Source organism: Sciurus carolinensis, unplaced genomic scaffold, assembly GCF_902686445.1.
Source record: "Sciurus carolinensis unplaced genomic scaffold, mSciCar1.2, whole genome shotgun sequence".
Taxonomy (NCBI): Eukaryota; Metazoa; Chordata; class Mammalia; order Rodentia; family Sciuridae; genus Sciurus; species Sciurus carolinensis.
Window position 1 is genome coordinate 2531 of NW_025920326.1, and position 22610 is coordinate 25140.

At 34.3% G+C, this 22610-nt stretch overlaps 1 pseudogene; it reads right to left on the minus strand.

Moving 5' to 3' along the window:
* Positions 1 to 1608: 1608 nt before the first annotated feature.
* LOC124975601 (ankyrin repeat, SAM and basic leucine zipper domain-containing protein 1-like) overlaps positions 1609 to 22610 on the minus strand; it is a 69008-nt pseudogene continuing 48006 nt past the window's right edge.

A 22610-nucleotide genomic window follows, 5' to 3' on the forward strand; every position in this document is an offset into this window, starting at 1 on the left:
CTTCCCAATATCAATGTTAAAAAACATTACATACAAAATAAAATAGGCAAGAGACAAAGACATTTCACCAGAAAGGATACACAGATAGCAAAGATATTCAACACATTTATCCTTTAGGTAAATGCAAATAAAATCACAATGATCCATCACTACGCACCTGTAGAAATGGCTAAAATTAATTAGTGCTTAAACCAAATGCTGATGAGTATGCAGAGAAACTGAATCACTAATATATAGTTGGGTGAATATAAGACAATAGTAACATTTTGGAAAAAAGGGGACTAGTTAATAAAAACAAAACAACTGGGTCTGGGGAGATAGCTCAGTCAGTAGAGTGCTTGCCTTGTATGCACAGGACCCTGGGTTCAATCCCCAGGACCCAAAAAAGAAAAAAAAAAAAAAAACTAAAGTGTGGCTCCCAAGCAACCTTTAAAATGCTCTCCTGAACATTTTACCAAGATAAATGAAAAGTAACTTTAGAAAAGAATCTTATTCACAGCAGTTTAATTTGGAATAATCAGATTTTAAAATATATTTAAATGTCCATCAATGGGTAAATGATTAAAATATGGTCAAAACATACCATGGAATACTTCTCATCCACGAAAAGTAATAAAGTATTGTACTGATACATGCAACAACACTGACTAACTTAACAATGATGGCAAAGTCAATTTCTAGAAGACATTTACTGCATGATTCTATTTATATAACATTCATGAAATAGTATTATAAAGATGAAGAACAAATTATCATTTGCTAGGGGTTAAAATGAAGAAAGGAGTGAGTATGGCTATAATGGGGTTGGATGAGGAAGTCAGTGGTACATGAATATTAAAAGTGTTGAGAGTGGTTACATGAAACTATACATAAGTACATAGACTTAAATATACACACAAATGAGAGCATGCATAACTGGTAAAATACAAATAGATTATCAGGTTTGGATATTATACTACAGCTATGTAAGATATGAACACTGGGTCAAACTGCATGAAGGATGCATGGGACCTCCCTTTTTATCTCTAAAATAGTTGAATCTACAATTATTTTAAAATAGAAAATTTAAAAAAATTCAATTCTCTATAATTTATTAAGAAAATCAAATAGACTTTGGATTATTAGTAATCAGTGCTTAACAACTTTATATTACTGGAAATAAAATTTATATCTTGACAAAATTATCTCACATAATAAAGGCTGAAAATATAGCTAAGAATATATGAGAAATGCTTTCTTATTAACTTAAGAGAAAATATTACTACTCTAATTTTTTTCTGTTTGACATCTAAAATAAAGAGTGTAAGAACTATACTTGGAAAAGCATGGTCTCTCTTATATAGTCTGATTTAACAAGATGCAATAAAAAACAAAGCATTAATGTTTCAACATGAGTTAAGATGGTGCATGGGTTTTCTTTTTAGTAAAATAACTATAAAAATTTACTTTACAAAGGGTATTCAATTACTGAACAAAGAATATTTCAAAATCTCTTTCCTTGAGAAAATAATGTTATAAAATCAAATGACACAGACATTATCAAAATTAAACTAAACAAGAATAGTTGATGCTACATAATATTAATATAAATTGATAAGTTAACTTTACCTGACTTCCAACTTTGCCACTTCAGGTAACTCTCCAAAATTTATCTGTTCTACCTCCAGTTCTTTAACAGCAGCCAGAATATTCTGCTGATCTTTACTGGTAATCTGAAACTAAGTAGAAATACTTTTAAGTTGTAGTTAAGATAATTATACTGGAATAAATTTAATCTTCAAAATCATTAAAGAGATTTTCTGCTGAAATCTGCATATTGAAAAACAGACATATTAGAAAATAATATAATAAAATATATGGTTTGCTTATAAGTGTGACTGATTAAGTTATTTACACTATTAAAATATTTTTGCAATATATAATAATTGTGATAGACTCTCAAACCAAATTACTAGATTTTAATACATAATAGTCAAAACAACAGAGTACAAGTTGATATAGTATGCTTATTTTGATTTTTGTAATAATCAAAATTAATGATTCTAATAATAATTTCATGTTGCAATAAAATTAGTGTTTATAATAATTTCAAGTTTCTAATGTATTCAGGTAACAAAGTACATTGCTTTTTTACACAAGCTATTTATCAAAATATCTGTAATTTTTCTCACACTACTTTTTAATTGTTAATAATATTAGATGTCAAAATCATGACATTTTATTTTTTCTTTTTAGGTATACATGACAGTAGACTATATTTTGACATATTGTACATACATGGAGCATAACTTATCCTACTTAGTATCTCATTCTTCTGATTCTATATGATTTGGATTCATTAGTTGTGTATTCACATGTGAACAAAATAATATCTTGATAGTTTTGAGAAAATAACAATAGTGGTACTATTTCTAAGATACATACCTATATCCACATACATTTAAAAAAACACCTCTTATTTCTAAGAAGTCTGTTTTGCAAATCTATTTCACATTTGGAAATAAAGTACTGGTTTAACTGAGATATCATGACCACCTAAAGAAACAAAACCACAACTTTATGTTTTTAAATGCTTTTAAAGTAACAATACTATAATTGGATTTTTGAGTTTTTCATAATTATTTTTAATCAAGAATGTAATAAAATATCAATCAGTTTATAACCCTAGGATTACTGAAATAGAAAATAAAAGGAGGTCCAATTAAAAAAAATTAGTACAGCTAGAGTTTTTGAAAATGATACTAACCTTTGCAAATTCATCTTTTTTCATGGTCAAAAGGTGTCTTAAATTTATATCCCTTTCCTGTAGAAAATGTAAAAAAACCCCTATTACCTTTAAATATAAATAGTAAAAAGGGAAATAGTTAAGTGTACATAAGATAGTGAACTGTTGCACTCTTATTCAACTTCCAACTTTCCAGAGGGCATAGAGATGCAGATATAGAACTATACTACTGGATAGATAATATATAGTCACCTCAAAAAGTATAAATATAGCTAGATTTCCAGATTCAAATAGCATGATTACTTTCAAATTACTTTATAATTTTGCTTACATGACATGAAAACATTTCCATAAAATTGAATAGAAATTATATTTATACTGATTACTCCAAAGAGAAAAATAGTTTTAAAATTTTGAAATAGTTTCAGAATTGTACAATAAAACCAAACTCTAGTCAGGCATTATCGCGTTCCCTCTGCCCGCAGAGAGAGACACGACAAATGTCTGAAGCTTTGGAAGTTTATTGTGCACAGTCCCTCTCCTACACTTCTCTTACTCCTAGCTTCCGCGCACTCCCAGCTTCCCTTCTCCCAGCTTCTTCCAGCTTCCGCGCACTCCCGGCTTCCAGCTCAGCTTCAGCCTCCACCTCCGCCGCTTCTTCCACTTCTGCCTCTTCTTCAGCCCCCTACTCTCCCACCCACCAGGCTTATATACACTTCAACCAATCAGGGGAGAGTACACGAGGTAAACCGCGGACAGCTGCAAACATAGGATAGGTACACGAGGGGGGCATGCTCTAATCACATCGTTAACTAGCCAATCATTGGAATTCGCTGGTTGTTTACTGTATAGCTGGCCACTTTTGGCTCAGCATCAGGCGCCATCTTGACCATGCCCAAAGGCTGGGGGTCCCGGAAACCCCGACATATCCCCCTTCTTTACTATTAAACTAAGGCTCGGGACCGTGCCTGTCTTAGGCTGAGTGGTCAGCATATGTCCTTACCCGTCATCAGAGCCTGCAGAGCATGCTGCAGCTCCTGTCTTAGGTTGGTACACAGCCACCTCCTTCATTACCCGTCTTTGACTACCGGTCCAGCATCAAGAGCCATACTAATGGGGGGCTGTCGGCCTTTAGGGCGGTCATGGCCTGATGAAAGATAATCTGATCTCTCTATTGGCTAGCTCGTAGATGCATGCCAAAACGAACGAAGAGAAGGAGGCCAAGGCAGAGGAATACCACCATAGCTCCTAAGCTTGCCCGCTGTTTGACAAATCTATAAACAGAAGAAAAACCATATAGCCATATTAAATACAGAAACAATATACATCCCAATGGAGTTACAATATGGGCAACACAAAACAGCTCTCAGGGAATAAACACATCCCAGTCCCAAAAGTTCTTGCAAGGTATCCACTTGTTCTTATAATGAGTCCATTCTCAGATAGAGTCTCTATGGTCTATAAGGCTGCAGCTGTATCTTCGACCAAGTGATCGTTGTTATGGTTGTGTCAATGCTGCTACTGCAAGGACTGTGGTGGCAATGATGACGGCTGTTGCAATGTCAAGGCCTCTTCTGTTTCTTGATAATAGCACTGGCAATTCTATATCTGCAACAGAAACTAGGACTGGTAGGAAGATAGAAATGTGCAAATTGCACAGGTGGCAAAAGAACCATTCCAGTATTGTGAGAGATAGCACACAGGTTAGTGAACAGTTAAGAGGTATTATTAGAAATGTTAGTTGGTAGAAACATAAAAGGGAGGAAATACACAAGCTGACTTGGGAGGAAAAGCAATATCACAGCTAGGGTCAGCAGAACGAGTTGCTCTACTCTGGGTCTGATTTGTAGTATGATTCCAACGGCAAAGTGCAGAAATTCCTCCTGTTAAAGCAAAGAAAGGCTAGAAATATCCTTGTCACCAAAAACAGCACGACCTGAAAAATCATCAGTAGAATTGACAGGCTTGTAGAGGAATTGGTGAAAAGCAAGAAAAGGAAGGATAAAAAATGTGTTAGTTAGAAGTGAAAAATATGGCCAGGCTAACAATGGCCCATAGGTTCCGGGTTTGCCTTTCCGTCTGAGTTTTTGTTATTGGAGGAAGGCTCAGACTCGCCATTGTGAGGAGGAGCAGCATCACTTGCATGCTGTAAAACTCTGATTAGCCTTTCTGGAATCCAAACTGGAGTCTGTTGATCCTGTGGGAAAATACAAACAGATCCTCGGACCCAACGAAGGACTGGATCCGGTCCTTTCCAACAACCTGTCAGGATATCTTTCCATTTTGCCCATACTTGAGGAGTATTATGGGGATTATAATGTCGATCAGCTGCAGAATAGCCGTCCCTATCCAGAGTTAAGAAATTTAGAATGAAAAGAACTAAATTAAGTTTATCTTTAGGAGACTTGTAGGAGGCTCCTATTCCCCCTTTTTGTTTATTTAGACAATTTTTTAAAGTAAGATGTGCTCTTTCCACAATGCCCTGTCCCTGAGGATTATAGGGGATGCCAGTGACTGATTGGATGTTAAATGTTTGTAAAAACAACCGGAAGCTTTTGGAAGTATAAGCAGGACCATTATCTGTTTTAATAACTTTAGGTATGCCCCAGCCAGCAAATGCTTGTAGGCAGTGTTGAATGACATCTTTTACCTTTTCTCCAGAATGAGCGGAAGCCATAATGACCCCTGAAGCAGTGTCTACTGACACATGTACATACTTAACAGTACCAAATTCAGAAATATGGGTTACATCCATCTGCCAAATATGACCAGGCAGCAGTCCCCTGGGGTTAACTCCAAAGGATTGTACTGGGATTAAAGGAGCACAATGTTGACAATTTTTTACTATTTGTCGAGCCATACATTTAGATATAGGAAATTTTCTGCTCAAAGTAGTGGAATTTACATGAAATTTTTCATGAAAGAGTTTTGCTTGTTCCTCTATGGAAAAAACAAAAATTGATTTGCTGGCCATATCTACCAAGTCATTAGCATTGGCCAAAGGTCCTGGTAAATTAGAATGAGCTCTAATATGTCCTACATAGAATAGATGTTTACGCTGTAGGATAAGGTTTTGTAGCGTAGTAAAATAAGAAGCTACCGTGGACATGGAAGAAATATGGGGTACCGTTTCAAGAACCTGTAAAGCGTTAACGATATATAAGCTATCAGATAGAAGATTGAATGGCTGATTATCTGCTAATTTAAAGGCTAATATTACAGCTGCAAGTTCAGTAACCTGTGCGGAGTTGGGTGGAACTATTATGGTGTGAAGTTGTTTACTGATAAGTACTGCACCTACTCCATTTTTGGAGCCATCAGTAAAAATGGTTACACAGTCTTTAAGAGGCTGGACACTAGTCACTTTTGGAAAAACTATGGGAGTATTTTTACAGAATTGAATCCAGGGATGTTGGGGATAATGGTTATCGAACTGAGCTGAAGTGGAACAATATAATACTGACCAATCATCATCATTATTAATTAACCATTTAATTTGCTGAGTGGAATAAGGAGTTATAATAATAGATGGATGGATTCCAAAAACAGTAATGCAAGATTCTATTCCCTTGAATATTACCTGAGCAATAGCTTGGGGATATGATTGCAATGTTTTAGCCGGAGAACTAGGGAGATTTATACTTTGCAGAGGTCCTCCTTGCCAAACTATGCCAAAAGGGGTATGCTTCTCTGAGATTATGATTAAACTTAATGGTTGAGTAGGATCACAACGATCAACGTAACACTGCTGAAGTCTATTCTCTACTAGCTGTAAGAATATCCGTGCTTCGGGAGTAAGTTTCCTAGGGGAATTCAAGTCAGGATTACCTTTTAATATATCGAATAAAGGTTTTAATTCCCCTGTGGATAATTTTAAATAGGATCTGATCCAGTTAATGTCACCTAAGAGTTTCTGAAAATCGTTCAAGGTATTCAATTGATCTGTCCTGATGGTCAACCTTGTTGGTCTGACTGTAGTAGCAGTGAGCCTTGTACCCAGATATTCTTGGATCTCCTCTAATTGTAATTTTTCAGGGGCTATCGTTAGTCCTCTCTTTTCTAATGCTTGAGTTATAAATTGTAATGCTTCTAACAAAACTTCTTTTTCTGGATGGCAAATAAGTATGTCATCCATATAATGATAAATCAACAATCTCTTAAACTTTTGTCTAGTAGTTGTTAACGCTTTATCTACGTATATTTGACATATAGTAGGACTGTTAGCCATACCTTGAGGCAACACGGTCCATTCGAATCTCTGGTCAGGCTGAGTGTGATTAAGAGAGGGCAAAGTAAAAGCAAATCTCCAACAATCATTTTTGTGTAAGGGTATAGAGAAAAAGCAATCTTTTAAATCCAGAATAATAGTAGGCCAATTTTTTGGTAGTGCAGTGACAAGAGGGAGTCCACATTGGATGGGTCCCATAGGGTACATTTGTTCGTTTATGGCTCTTAAATCATGTAATAACCTCCATTTTCCTGATTTTTTCTTTGTTAAGAATATTGGAGTATTCCAAGGAGAAGTAGAGTGTTGTAAGTGACCTGCTTGTACCTGCTCTTGTACTAACTTATGAGCTGCCTCTAGCTTCTCTTTTGTTAGGGGCCACTGTGGAATCCAGCGAGGCTTATCATCTTTCCATATTATAGGGATTGATGGTTTATCAGTGGCCCCTAGGAAAAACCCAATCCATGAGAATCATTTTTTGGTGGAAGTAAAGGCAGTGGTTGGGTAGATCCTTGACTATGTCTTCCTAATCCTTTTTTATCATCATAGTTCATATTTTGTAACATATTTCTTACAGGAGTCCCTTGGTAAGTCTGATCAGTGGTGAGTTTCATATCCATTTGCTGCAGGACGTCTCGTCCCCATAGGCTAATAGGAACATTACAGACATATGGCTGAAATATTCCTGTGTGTCCCTCTGTATCTTTCCACGATAATGAGGAAGCACTTTGATTGGGGCTCTCTGCTACTCCTAAGCCTCTCAAGCTCTGAGCTGCTGTGATCAATGGCCAGTGCTTTGGCCAGACCATTGCGCTGATAATACTTTTGTCTGCTCCCGTATCTAATAAACCTGTAAATTCCATATTTCCCACTTTTAATTTTAGGAGGGGCCTCTGTCCCATATCCATAGTAAGGTTTATTAAAGTGGTTCCTGTTGATCCAAAACCTCCTTGTCTTTTATTTGTATTTTTACTGGGCCACAAAGAATGTCGACTGGGCAATATAAGCATTTGTGCAATGCGATCCCCTGGAGAGATGACTGTAATTCCTCTTGGTGAAGAGACCAAGGCTTTTATTTGTCCAGTGAAATCAGGATCAATAACCCCTGGGTGTACTATAAGTCCTTTTAGTGTTGAGGAACCTCTACCTAGTAATAGTCCTACACTGTTCTGTGGGATTTTTTCATGCCAATCAGTATCAATCATCTGCACCCCCATATCTGGGGTTAATATGAGTCTGGAGGTGGCACAGATGTCCAATCCGGCACTTCCTGAGGTGGCTCCATGCGCTCCCCTTCTCTGTGGGAGGATACCACCGTCGGGGAACTTGTTGAATTACCCCATATATTTGTTGCGGGCCCCGGGGAGGGCCCTGTCTCCCATTTTTTTGAAGTTTAGGATTCAACCCTAGGAAATTATCCTCCCTATCTCTAATAGGCTGACAGGCACTATTCCAATGACTTCCTCTTCTGCATCTTGGACATAGCCCAGGTCCGGTTCCCAGGTTATTCTTTGTATAGATGTTCCCACCCCGGGCAAAGGGTGGCCTTTTGTTTGGACAAGTGGCTTTTAGATGTCCCTTCTGTCCGCACACAAAACATGATCCTAAAGACTCTTTATTAGTTCTTGAAGGGAACCTCCCCTGGGCTTGTGCAAATGCTGCAGACAACAAGGTGGTTTGTCTGTCTATGGCTGCTACAAAAGCACTGCTCTGCGCCGAAGTATCATTTACATCTCTACACACTTTTAAGTAGGCGGACAAGTCTTTGTTTCTCCATGGTCTTATGGCCTCCCTACACCACCTGTTAGCTTGTTCGTAAGCCAACTGTTTTACTAGGGGCATGGCTTGCTCTGCATCTCCGAAGATGCGTGATGCTGTTTGAATTAGCCTATCGACAAAATCCGCATAGGGCTCACTATTCCCTTGAGTTACCTTTGACAACTGGCCCTGCAAATCTCCTGCTCCTTGTAATGTTTTCCAGGCCTTGGTTGCAGCCACGGCAATTTGCGCATAGACTGCTGGATGATAATTAAGCTGTGCCTGAAGGGTTTCATAAGGTCCTACGCCCATAAGCATGTCCCTATCGACTTGGGGATTCCCCGCTGCTGCATTTCGGCGGGCGGTATCCGTAGATATTTCTTGCCATGATGTTTTCCACATAAGGTACTGTCCCCCAGACAGAGCAGCCCTAGCAAGATTAGTCCAGTCCTGGGGCACTAAGTTTAATGATGTCAAGGTATCTACTAAGGCTATAGTAAAAGCTGACTGAGGACCATATGTGTTAACTGCTTCTTTTAACTGTTTCACTATTTTAAAGTCTAAGGGTTGGTGGAATCTTTGATTTTGAGCATCCTCAAAAACAGGATACGCTACAGATCCAAGATGACTCCATTCTGAGCGTAATCCCAAACCGGACGCTTCATGAGGGGGTTCCCTATTTATGGGAGGTGCACTAGGCAACACGGGCACCAGAGGGGCTTTTTATCTAGTCTTAATCTTTGTACTCTTTTTTCCAGTTCCTCTCCTGATAATTCCCCCTCCGATAGTTCCTCATCTGAATTAGTTCCTTTTTCTGAATTTTGAGAAAGATATGAACGTTCCTCTTTTATTTCTTCCAAAACCTGTCTTCCTTCAGCTAAAGGCTCGGTGAGTGAAGGTTTTTTGTTTTTATCTTGCAGACAGGATTTAATAAGAGACCAAATAGCCATAGTGCCTACTGGCAAAGGGTTTTGCCTATCCGCTATACGAAGGTCCTTCCCCAGCTGTTCCCACTGTAGGGTATTCAAAAGGCCCTCATCCAAAAACCAAGGGGAAATCCTTTCCACAGTATCAAGAAATACTTTAGCTGTTTTTTCCTTTAATGGCGCTCCATGGTTTTTTAATAGCTCCCTGAGGGGTTGCTGCATTCTGAATTTAGACGTTTCAGACCCCATTGTTACTAATTTGAATAGCTTTAATTATGGCAGTTACAAAATCAAACAGTGGCCTAGCTGCCAGGAGCAACGAGATTACTGAAAGGAAAACTATCAAGTGTGCATTAGAATTTTTATAGCGGCTTTTCACGTACTACCTACACCCTAATTGGACCGCTTCAAACGTGTTTCTACTTTCACTTTAATTAGACCGCGTTCCACGTGTCAGGACCGCTGATGGCGTATCCCGATACCCGCGTTCTACGCGTCAGGATCCCATTACCTTTTTAACCCGCGTTCTACGCGTCAGGACCGCTGATGGCACGTCCCAATACCCGCGTTCTACACGTCAGGATCCCGATACCTTTCAACCGGACCACATTCTGCATGTCCCCAGGACCGCCAATGGCGCATCCTGACACCCTTTAACTTTTTTATAACCGGTTTAACTTGTATACAAAAAAAATTTTTTTCAAATATCTTACCTCATTTTCTTTTATAAGGCCTTCATCTTTCCTTCATTTCCCGTGTTTCAGCACCAGTTATCGTGTTCCCTCTGCCCGCAGAGAGAGACATGACAAATGTCTGAAGCTTTGGAAGTTTATTGTGCACAGTCCCTCTCCTACACTTCTCTTACTCCTAGCTTCCGTGCACTCCCAGCTTCCCTTCTCCCAGCTTCTTCCAGCTTCCGCGCACTCCCGGCTTCCAGCTCAGCTTCAGCCTCCACCTCCACCGCTTCTTCGCTTCTGCCTCTTCTTCAGCCCCCTACTCTCCCACCCACCAGGCTTATATACACTTCAACCAATCAGGGGAGAGTACACGAGGTAAACCACGGACAGCTGCAAACATAGGATAGGTACACGAGGGGGGCATGCTCTAATCACATCGTTAACTAGCCAATCATTGGAATTCGCTGGTTGTTTACTGTATAGCTGGCCGCTTTTGGCTCAGCGTCAGGCGCCATCTTGACCATGCCCAAAGGCTGGGGGTCCCGGAAACCCCGACAGGCATGGTGGCATATGCTTCTAATCCCAGTGGCTCAGGAGACAGGCAGGAAGAGTTCAAAGCCAACCTCAGCAAAATGAGGTGCTAAGCAACTCAGTGAGACCCTGTCTCTAAATAAAATACAAAATAGTCCTGGGGATGTGACTCAGTTGTTGAGTGTCCCTGAGTTCAAACCCTGGTGCCACCACCAAAAAAACCCAACTCTAAAGCACCTGAACCAAATGTGCATACTCCTAAGGGGGATCTGTTTTAAGTACTAATTTATTGTTTCAGTATCCTCATAATTCTCATCTATTCAAATCCACAATATATGCATAAAGTACCTAGGTAATGCTTGGCATATGGGTCTAATTTAATATTCAAGACAACCTTACATTAGGTATTATTTTCTTTAAGGAAAAAAACATTTAAGTAACAAAATTTGGATAAAAAATCAGAGGAAGAAACATGTCATATTTGGTTTAAATTCATGTTTCTATACAAGAATTCAATTCTTGTATATACAAGAATATACAATTCTATATATAATTCTATATACAAATCTATATACAAGAATATATAATTCTTGTGTACACAAGAATATACAATTCTATATACAATTCTGTATACAAGAATATATAATTCTATACAAGAAGATCAGCAACTGCATAATCAAATGGTTTTATGTACAGAGGCATTGGATTGTTGGCAAAAGTTGTTAAATTCAAATAACTTATAATTTATGTAAATATAATAATAAAATTTGGGGAAATTTATTACAAGTTTCAGATGGGATGTATTACAAAATATGCAGAAAAGGTACAGCATTCATTCATAGGCTTCTTTATGAATTAAAATTTAATGTTATGTTAACCAACAAATAAACATATATAAATCTCACCTTTAGTAAGTATGTCACATGTTCCAGTCCAAGACCATGTAAAAATATTTCCAGATCTCCAAATGCTGTGTATGAACTATACATATTTATAGCAATGTCAATTTCAGAACAGACTACTAATATACAAAGAATAAATATATGCTTATATTTCAAAGAAAAATTTAGAATAGTAAGAATGAATTCATATAGAATATATTTATAAATGTACACTCCAGATTTGATGTTGTATCAAGGATTGAGCAAGTGTTAATTCTTTTTTCATTTACCTGAGTTGGAACTGAATCCAGGACTCTGTAAATGCTAAGCAAAGCAAACCACTGAGCGATCCTCTCAACTCAAAGCAGGCTTTCCTAAGCAATGACATAGAGGAAATGGATGATGGCAAAGTGTAGCTCATCTTTTCTAAGAATTAAAATATTCATTAACATAAATTCCTTCTAAAATATCTGCATGTAAAAATCTCTTTAATTGTGATGAGTAAGAATTAATGAACAATTTTATATAGGGTAGATAACAGTTTATAATTGTATACTGAACAGTAGTGTTCAGGAAAAATAGTTTGTTTTAGCTTAAACAATGAGTAATGTGCTTAAAATACTCAGAAAACAAGGAATAATACAGTTTGAATACTAATGCAGATGCTGAATCCCTTAAAACACATTTTACTGATATTTTACTAAGTTTACATTTAAAGTCAAAGTTGTTATGAATAATATTGATACACATAAATAAAACCCTCTAAAATTATGGACACCAATGCACCTAAAACTCAGACATTTCTAAGTGATATTTAAAAATGCTTGTCAAAGTATAAAATATCATATACCTTAAATATATCATTATATTTAGAACAAGTAATAAAAGCATGCATTTTTAACTTATTTACAGGAATTCTTTTGAACTAAAATATGTTACCCAAATATGTGATCTTTTCCTTTATCAGAATCTGCTGTCAATTGTTTACAAATAGCCTCTTCTTTAGTTAGCTCTTGAAGCTTTCCTTCCAATGGATTTAAAGTCAAAGAAAGAAAGTTGAAGATCTGAAAAGTTTCAGAAATTAGTCAAATATAGCTAATATTTTTATATACTGTTAAGTGCATTTAAAAAACATATGATTATTTTTCAACTGGAAAATAAAATTTTTGCAAGGTATATGGGACAGAACTTTCATGACCTTTTACCCTGGGAATGACTTTTATAAACTCAAGTAAATTCTTCCTTGACATAAAATAAGCAGAAGAATACAACTAATTCAAAAGAGCTAAATTAGAGTAGCATTTTTAGTAATATATAATAGAAAACTAAAATGCCATTTTGATAAATGACTCAGAAATATCAAGTTTAAGGTAGTAACTGAAATACATTGGTAAGAGAGAAAGAAGAAATAAACTTGCTTAAATGTATACAAATCTCAACTATATACCTCAAAGCAATATGGTAAAATTTGTTAGTTTTACAATCTAACTTCTTACAAAGTCAAGGCTATATCATGTAATCATTCAAAATATAAGATCAAATTTCATTATAAGAAATGATTTATGATTCAATATAACCTTTGATGTTCATAAATTTATTATATCAAATTCAGTGTCATCTACCCCAAAATTTAATAATGTAGTAAACTAATTTTTAGTTTCCAAATTTTCAAAGGTTAGAAGAAATAATGCAAAAAAAATGTTTTTGTTGTTCTAGGGATTGAACCCATGGGTGCTTAACCACTGAGCCACATCCCGATACTTTTTTATATTTTATTTAGAAATAAGGTCTCTCTGAATTGCTAAGTGCCTTGCTAATCTCCTGGGACTGGCTTTCAACTGGAGATTCTCCTGTCTCAGCCTCTGGAGCTGCTGGGATTACAGGCATTCACCACTACGCCCAGATTTCTTTTTGAAATTTTACAAGACTTTAGTAATTAGTCTCTATTCTAGAATAATTTTGGATATTTACATATTATTTGGAAAATGATATCATGTTTATCATATTGCTCAAAATTTAGTGGAGTTATTTTATGTGCAGTGCAGTATAAGTGCCATGGTCTGATAGACATTGTGGAATTTCACAAACTTTAAAATTCAGAACCTCACTGTTATAAACACTTGAACTTAATAATTTTACAATGGTATTGTACTTGACTCATGCTTAGAAAGTACATGCCACTGACTAAAAGTTTAGTATTCACACCAAAAGTTTGTATTCATAAAATAATTTGATATATGGTAAATATTTATCATTCAGCTTTAAAATCTGAATGACATCAGATCATATACCCAAGTATGTTATCATTTTACCACACACCTTTTCATACATATAGGAATAAATGTTGCTTAAAGGATTTAACTTTTAAATTGTCTAACATCTAAAACTTAAAATTATACATCAATGTTTTAAGTATGTCTTCAAATGTTGACACTTTACTGTTTCAATACATAAGTTAATTTGTAAAAATATAAACCAGTTTATAATATTAGTGTACTCTACTTAAATTATTGAAACAGAATAAGATTGTTATCTTTTATATAACTTATCACACCATAAATGTCTTTGATTTAGTAGATGAAAAATTACTAGAAAAATATTAGGTGGAGAAAAAATATTTATACATTTAATAGCTGAAAAAACTATTATTACACTTGTGAATTCCAACAAAATAACATAAAAGTTCTATATAAGATAATATGACATATCACAGAAAAATTAGTTTAACATATAGATGATACCTCAAGATGATTGTTTCTTTTTGCAATCTCACTTGGTGTCTTTCTATCTTTGGTTTGTAGCATTTTATTAGCTCCAAGTTCAAGTAACTTCAAAACTACATTTTTATGATCTTGACGTGCTGCCCATGTTAAAGCCTATAAGGGGAGGAAAAGAAGATTGCTTAAAGAGAAGGAGCGCACATGAGACAGATAGGAATTGTCTTCAACAGTATTAATGGCACATTAAAAAATGTTAAAATTAACCATTAAAATTAAATGGTTAATTTATAGAATGATGCAACCTCTTCATTTAACAATATAAACATATTTCCCATATTGTAATGTAACATACTTCCCATACTATAATTGCAAAGCGGACTGCAATGTTCACTGTTTTATAAAATAAAATAGGTTACAGTTAAGCAATGTTATGGAACAAAATGATTTATATGCTAATCACCAAAATGTTTTCTACAAAAAAGGAATCTTTATGTTAATTCAGGTTTCTTTGCACATTATAAAGTTTGTCATGAATAACGACTACAAGAGTCAAATGATTACTTTTTTCCTCATTCATTTGCTGCTGTTTCTCACCAAACAGTAATTATATCCTAGATTTTCTGTACTTATTACTTCTTAGAAAACTTTTTGTAATAAAAACAACCAAACATCTATATTTGTAGATTAAGGGTAATAATAAACTTAAAAGCAAAAATTAAAAAGAAATGTTGTAGAAATGTTTCTTATAGCATATCCATTCTCATCCTGGGCATTCACTTCTGCTCCATGTGCAACCAGGAGAGCAACCACCTGCGGGTAGCCATTCCGTGCAGCGTACATAATGGGAGTCATCAGTCTTCTGTAAGGAGGAGGAAAGGAGAATTAGAGTTAGGCCTGCCATTAATGACTGCTCAGTTTCATAAATTTAAGTATGCACAATATTATCACTATTGTTTTGAAAGCAAATAAAAGGATATAAAAGCATTTAATAAGTTAAATGATTTAAAAGTCTAATTTTCCAGCAAAAATATGAGATGACACTTGAAGCACTGAATGCAAACACAGCACCCTATAGTTAAGAAATACATAAAAATTTCTAAACCATGATTTTTATTGTTTTAACAACTTATACATTCATCTAGGAAATCATCAGGTTAACTGCATTATGCTTATGCAGAGGATATAGTGATGATGCAAATAAGGCTCCTGCTTCACTGGATTTGCTAATTCTACATGCTTATTACATTTTATTTGGTAGATTGCTGAAAAATGGAAAGTTTAAAATCTTCCCTTATTTCTTAATATGTCATATTATGATTCTATTTAAGAGTATAATAATTTTATTCTGACATGAAGGTTTACTATAATCAAGAAAGAGATCAAATAATTTATTCTAACTGACATTGTTTGGAAAGTACTTTCTGGGAGAGAACAAGTTTCTCTTTAGTTTATTATTTCACAAAACTAGAGATTCAGACCCTTTACTCCTGGGTGTTAGTCAGCTTAATTATATTCCAAAGGACAGTAGATTATTCTCTCAGTTCTACTTGGGCTGAATTTAACAGTCTATTTTTAAGGGGTCTGACATTCTGGCCAATCTTCCTTAATCATCAGCAATATCTGATTTAGAAACAAATAATTTCAGAGAACAACAAATTAAATTAGTTCAGAACTCTGCATGTTGATATAAGAGTTTGTCTTGCTAATTCATAGTACTTACAATACCTATAAATGAAAATATGTCTCAATAAGGCTTATTACTGTTAGGTATATTCTGAATCTGATAACTTCATTCCAATGTCTAAAGCACAAAACAATTCACACATTTATCTGGTATTTTTTCCTATTTCCTAGTATATTTTGATTGCCTTATTTGAAATTATATGCTACATTAAAACATTCCCTCCTTTATCTTGAATATCCCCTACCTAGTGGTTTTATTAAGATAGACAATTTTCATAAAGTGAAGAAAGAATTTTCTGGATAACTTAAGAAAACAAAAAGTACATGCAACAGAAAAATTATGAATCAACTACTTATTTTAATTCTTTACTATATGTAAATGAGACCTCTTGGCATCTCTCCTCTGTTCCATGTTCCCCTCACAAAGCCCAAACATGCACCTCTCAAATATTTCCTGTTTCACTAAGCCATCATTACTCAGGCATAGGCTAGTTCATGATCTTCCCTATCACTCCATAAATAAGTCATCAGGAGGTCCTAAGAGCCCTACCTTCACAATATATCTGCAGCTGAGCACCTCTTCTCACCTTGTCAGACAGACAGTAGTCCAAACCATACCCGTTCTCCTTGACCTGTATTATTGCAAGAGCCTTATAGTTGTTTTCCATGCTTTTTTTCTTGTCCACTTCAGTTAATTCACTTTGAAAGTGCCAAGTTGTTCCCTTTACAGGGAAACACTGTTGCACTGGTTTCTGACTACTGAGAAAAGATGAATATATTAAACAGAACACCAAAATCCTATGCCAGTCTAGCTTATCTAAAATTAATTGACTTTTAATACTATTTAAGTGAAACCATCAATAATGTTGCATGATATTTTTGGAAGGAAAAAAGAACAATTCTAGTATTTCTACTTGTTGATTTAATGAAGTTGCAATTTCATTAACTCCTCAGGAAAGTTTAAAATATTATATTATCTGATCTACTCAAGTAACATGGTAACTATTTGTGCTACTGATACTTTCAACACAAATTTTCATCTTTTTCTTAAGATTCAATGTAAAGAATTCACATTCTCTTTTTAAAACTACTGCAATTTGGTTCTGCTTCCTCCTAACATAAACAATTTTTAGCCTATTGTATACTCATTAATTTTTATTTTTATCCTATCACAAATTTTCCTTTATTTGTTTTACTTCACTTAACACTAGTAATGTTTGATAACGACATCACTTTCTTTTGGCTTACATTTACTTACAAAGCTATGAAGTTCACACTATTTTTATTCAACCATTTCTAATGAATGGAATTTAGCTATTTTTGTTTGTTTGTTTAAGACCAAATCACAGTTGGCTTCTTAGGTGATAAATCCACAACATTCCCATTAAGCATAATGACTGGTATACTTCACAAGATTCTTTTCAGTTTTTGGTTTACTTTTCACTACATTTTGAAAGTCTGGTGACTCTATGCTTCTGTTAAACATTATTAACTTTCTGTGCTCTTAGTACCCTGCAACACATAGGAGAATTTCATTCAAAATGTCAGTCGTGTCTCTGCTCAAGATGAAGGTTTCACATTCCCAAGTGTATGCAAATGTCTTTATTTTGCCCCTACTCTTGAATGACAGAATGAATAAACACATAATTGCAGATCCCAAGTTTATTTCTCAGATTATTTGCCTTCTTCCTCATATAGCATCTATATTATGAAATATGTTAGATGAAAATTTCTATATAGAAATACTTTATAGGTAAACTGTCTTTTCAGTAAGCAACTCTTAGGAATTTTGCTTTATACTTGATATTTTGAGTTCAGTGTGATGTGTGCTTATTTTAATTTTTAATCAAAATACATATGCTACCTATTTTGTATAAATTTTGCCATGAGTACAAGAAATCTTTTAACCCTAAGGTTTTATGTCTTCAGTTTGGGAATATTCTTGGCCATTACTGATTAAAATATAGTATAACTTCCATTTTCTTTTTTTGGAACTCTTATTAGATAGAAGTTAGAGTTTCTGAAAAGATTCTTCATGTCTTTTACCTGTTCCTTTATATTTACCATGTATTACCCTTTGTGTTGTTTTCTAGGCAATTTTCTTCACATCTAACTTCTAGTTCATTAATCCACTCTTCAGCTGAGTTCCATTTGCAATTTTGCACACTATATTTAGTTTTAGTAGTCAACACTAGTTTTCATAATTCACTGTACTTGTTTTGTACTTCCTGTTTGTTATTTTGTGAAGGCAAATCTCTCTTTTATTACTCAGAGCAATAAAGTTGTTTTAGATTCTATTTTTTCTAGCCTAAGTGAATCTTTCTGTAGAGGTTATTGCCCCTGTTTCATTCCATGATTCTTACCTTATATAGATTTTAGTGTTTTATTGTTGTATACATACTTTTCAGACTAGTACTATATAGGTCCTCCAAGCACAGAAGACTCGAGTCACTAGCCTTCTCTTTGCCTATTAGTAGTTTTATATATTGCCACAGTTCCTATCTGTTTCTTTCATCAGTTACTCCTTTTCCATTATAGAGGTAATTGTCTTTTTGTTTTTATATCTAAAATTTACCTTGGGAGGGCAAGGCTTCAGCAATATTGTTCTCTGCTTAACATCTTAAAAAGTCAAATTTATTTTCCAAAACTTAACTGGTCTTTTTTCACCAATTTTTGTTCTAGAATTTTTTAAACCATTCATTGAGTTAAAACAATTTCTTTAACACTCTGAATAAGGTGTTTAGTTTTATAAATTAACATAGATTTTTAAGAATGTCTTCTTTAATGCTGAGTCAAGAAATGACATATCTGCTTATTCAATCTTCTTTTGTTTCACTCAGTGGAGTTTTAAATTTTTCCTTTATTTGAATCATTCATGTTTATTGTACACTTGTATCTATGTTTATATGTTTTTGTTCTTTAGAACAATCTCATTGAATTCCCAAACTGGTCAGTATTTGTAATTCAAAAACCAAATAAAATTTGAAGATCAGTATAAAAAATCTCCCTCATTTTGTTCTGATTTCCAACAGTTTCTGAGTTGATTTTTTTGGATTTTTCAAGTATATAATCAATATGATCTTAAAAATAATAATTTTGTCTTATCTTTTCTAATTGACAAAAGGCCTAAGGGCTTAATCTGAGGCAACAGAGTTCAATGTCATAAAATGGAGAGTAGAAAAATCTTCCTGTAAAAGGCAAGGGAATCTGTCTTCCAGGGCTGGTGGAACACACTGGGTCTTGCATGCCACAACCACTCAATTTTGCTGTTTTAGCATGAATGTTGGCATAGACAAGACACAAATGAATGGGCACAACTATGTCCCAATAGAACCCTAGATGTCTGCCAACCTCTCCTTTAGACTATGAACTGTGACATCAGTTAGCCTGGTTCAAATCCAGCTTTCAGTCTTTCCTGGGTGAATAGTGCTGGGTGCATTGCGTAAGTTTTATTACCTCAGGTTCTTCATATGTGCAAAGAAGAGTTTCTACATGTGACAATTATTGTTGATACTACCATAGTATGTGACAATAAAATGGTAATTTTAGTAAGAAAACTACCATGCACAAATTAAAGAGTCTGTCATTATTATATTTATTAACTACATCTTGTTTTCTTTTCTAGAATGCGTTGTCTTTCCTAAAACTATGGTAAAGCAAAGACTGCTTATAAGTACCCTTGCCTTGTTCTGATATTAAGGCAAATACTATGTGCTTCCACTAAGCATATGACTAGTTATGACTTCATATGTATGTTTATAAAATTAAAGAACTATTTATCTAATCAAATTTTACTAAAATAGAATCTGAAATAGATTTTTACTCTTGTAAAATGCCTTTTGGAATCTATAATAATGGTAACCTTTCTTTTATTAAAAAAATCTCTTGACCTATTCATGAAAATGTCTTCCCTAATATTTAACCAATTTTCCATAGCTGACATGAATTTTATTTGATCATAGTATATTACTAATTTAATTTACTGATAATATTAAATATACTGATACTTAATTAAGTATAATTTTTGTGTCTATGTTCATAACTGAGATTGATGTATACAGTTTGGGGGGCAGATAAGTTTTAAAATTGAATTTCAGAATCACTGTTGTTTGCTTTATAAAAAAAGAAATTGAAAGGTTTCTAGTTTTTTATGTTCTAGAACTATTTAGACAGTGTTAACCTTTCCTTAGAAATTTAAAAGAAGTAACTTGATAAATTCTTATCTCTGTGTCTGATATGTTTATTGGAAATAGCTCTCTCTAGAAGAATTTTTTTTACAAAAAATGGATAAAAACCACAATATAAAAATTCTTTTAAAGCATAAATAAAAAACAAACTATAAACAGATCTTCCACACACATAACAATAAAAAATTCTACAAGATGACTGCAAATGCCATAATTTCATTCTTTTTCAAGGCAGAGTAATATTTCATTGTGTAAATGTCAGCATTTCCTTTATCCATTCATCTGTTGAAGGACACCTAGTTTGGTTCCATAGTTTACCTATTGTAAATAAAGCTGTTATAAACACTGATGTGGCTACAACACTGTTGTGTGCTGATTTTAAGTCCTTTGGATATAAACAGAGGAGCTGCATAGCTGGGTCAAACTGCAGTTCTATTCCAAGTTTTCTGAGTTATCTCCATACTGCTTTCCATAATGGTTATACACCATTATGCAGACCTACTAGCACAGTATGAATGTATCTTTTCCCCCACATCCTTGCCAAAACTTATTATTGCTTTTATTCTTGATAATTGCCATTTGAACTAGAGTGAAATGAAATATTAGAATAGTTTTGATTAGCATTATTCTAATTGTTGAAGATGATGAACATTTTTTCACACTTTTGTTGATTGTATTTCTTCTGTGAAGTGTCTGTTCAGTTTCTTAGCCCATTTGTTGATTGGGTTACTTAGTTTTTTTTTTTTTTTGGTGTTAAGTTTTTTGAGTTCTTTGTATATCCCGCAGATTAGTGCTCTGAGGTGTATGTGGTAAAGATTTTCTCCTATTCTGTAGGCTCTGTCTTCAGATTATTCAGTTTCTTTTGCTAAGAAGAAGCTTTTAAGTTTGAATCCATCCCATTTACTGATTCTTAATTTTAATTCTTGTGTTTTAGGAGTCTTGTTAAGGAAGTCAGGTCCTAAATTGACATGATTTAGATGTGTTTTGAAGGAGTAGTTGTCAAGAGTTTTTTGTCTATAGTTTCTTTTTTTAACTTTGTCCTGTTCATTTTTTGGTTTCAAAAGAGTCAGGTTGATTTCCAAGTATGTGAATAGACATGTTAATGCTATGCTTGAAATATGCAAAGTAATCCTAAGGTATTTGTCATGACAAATATATATATATATAATTGCTTAACAAAGATAAAAGCAGTTCCCACATATAAGGAAAATAGAGATAAAAAGATGAGCATAGACAATTTATAAAAATATATATAAAAGTTGGTAATATAAGGAAAGATATTTTAATAAACTGAAAATCAGAAAATAAAAACTATGAAAATGCTCAGAATGCAGATGTATCTCACTGGTATAGTGCTTGCCTAGTACACTTGAGGCCCTGGGTTTGATCCCCAGCAAATCCCCCACAGAAAAAGAACAACCCAATACCATCACTTGCTCATTTTTATCTACCTGATTGATAAAACCACAGTATAATATGTTGACAAGGATGTAAAAAATGGATGTTCTCTCACATGTTTTACACTGTAAAGTGGAAAAACTTTTTAGAGGACATTTGGATGTAAATTGTAAGATTTTAAATGTAAAAAGTTTTTCAGAATTTCAATTCCTACAAGACTTTCAAAATGAATGAATATGCTCCAAAATATCATCATCCTCATTGTTAAGCAAATACTTTAAGGCTTACTGTGTTGTTGGGTACTGTTTTAAGTACAAAACACCTTTATGAAGTAAGTGATATTTTTATCTCTGTATTATAAGAATTAAACTGAACAAATGAATAACTCATTCAAATTACAGAGCTAGTAAATAATAAAGCTGGGATTCAAACCTTGACAGTCTGACTCATGAGACACCACTCCAAATACCATATGATACAAGAATGCAAATACTACCAACTACTAATGACAAAGATAGATGCAAACACATTTCTGAGTAAAAAGAACCGTCCATGTGTGTGTTTGTATGTAATTAAAGAAAAAAGAATGGAAACATTGGCTAAACTAATTAAAGCAGATATCTCTGAGATAAACAAAACTTCAAGAAATTTGTTTAGTCAAGGAGGACTCATGCTTTACTAATGGAATTACATATTATTTTAATATTCTGTGACAAAATGTATTGACTATATGCATTCAAAAAGGACAGGAATAAAATCACAAAATAAATGACAATTTCCAGTAATTTTAAAAAAACTTTCTGAATGAATATTTCTGCCCATATTTTCAGAAAAAAGATGTCACATATTTTCCTACTTATTACCTACCTACCTATTAGTAAATAAGTTAGTATCATCAT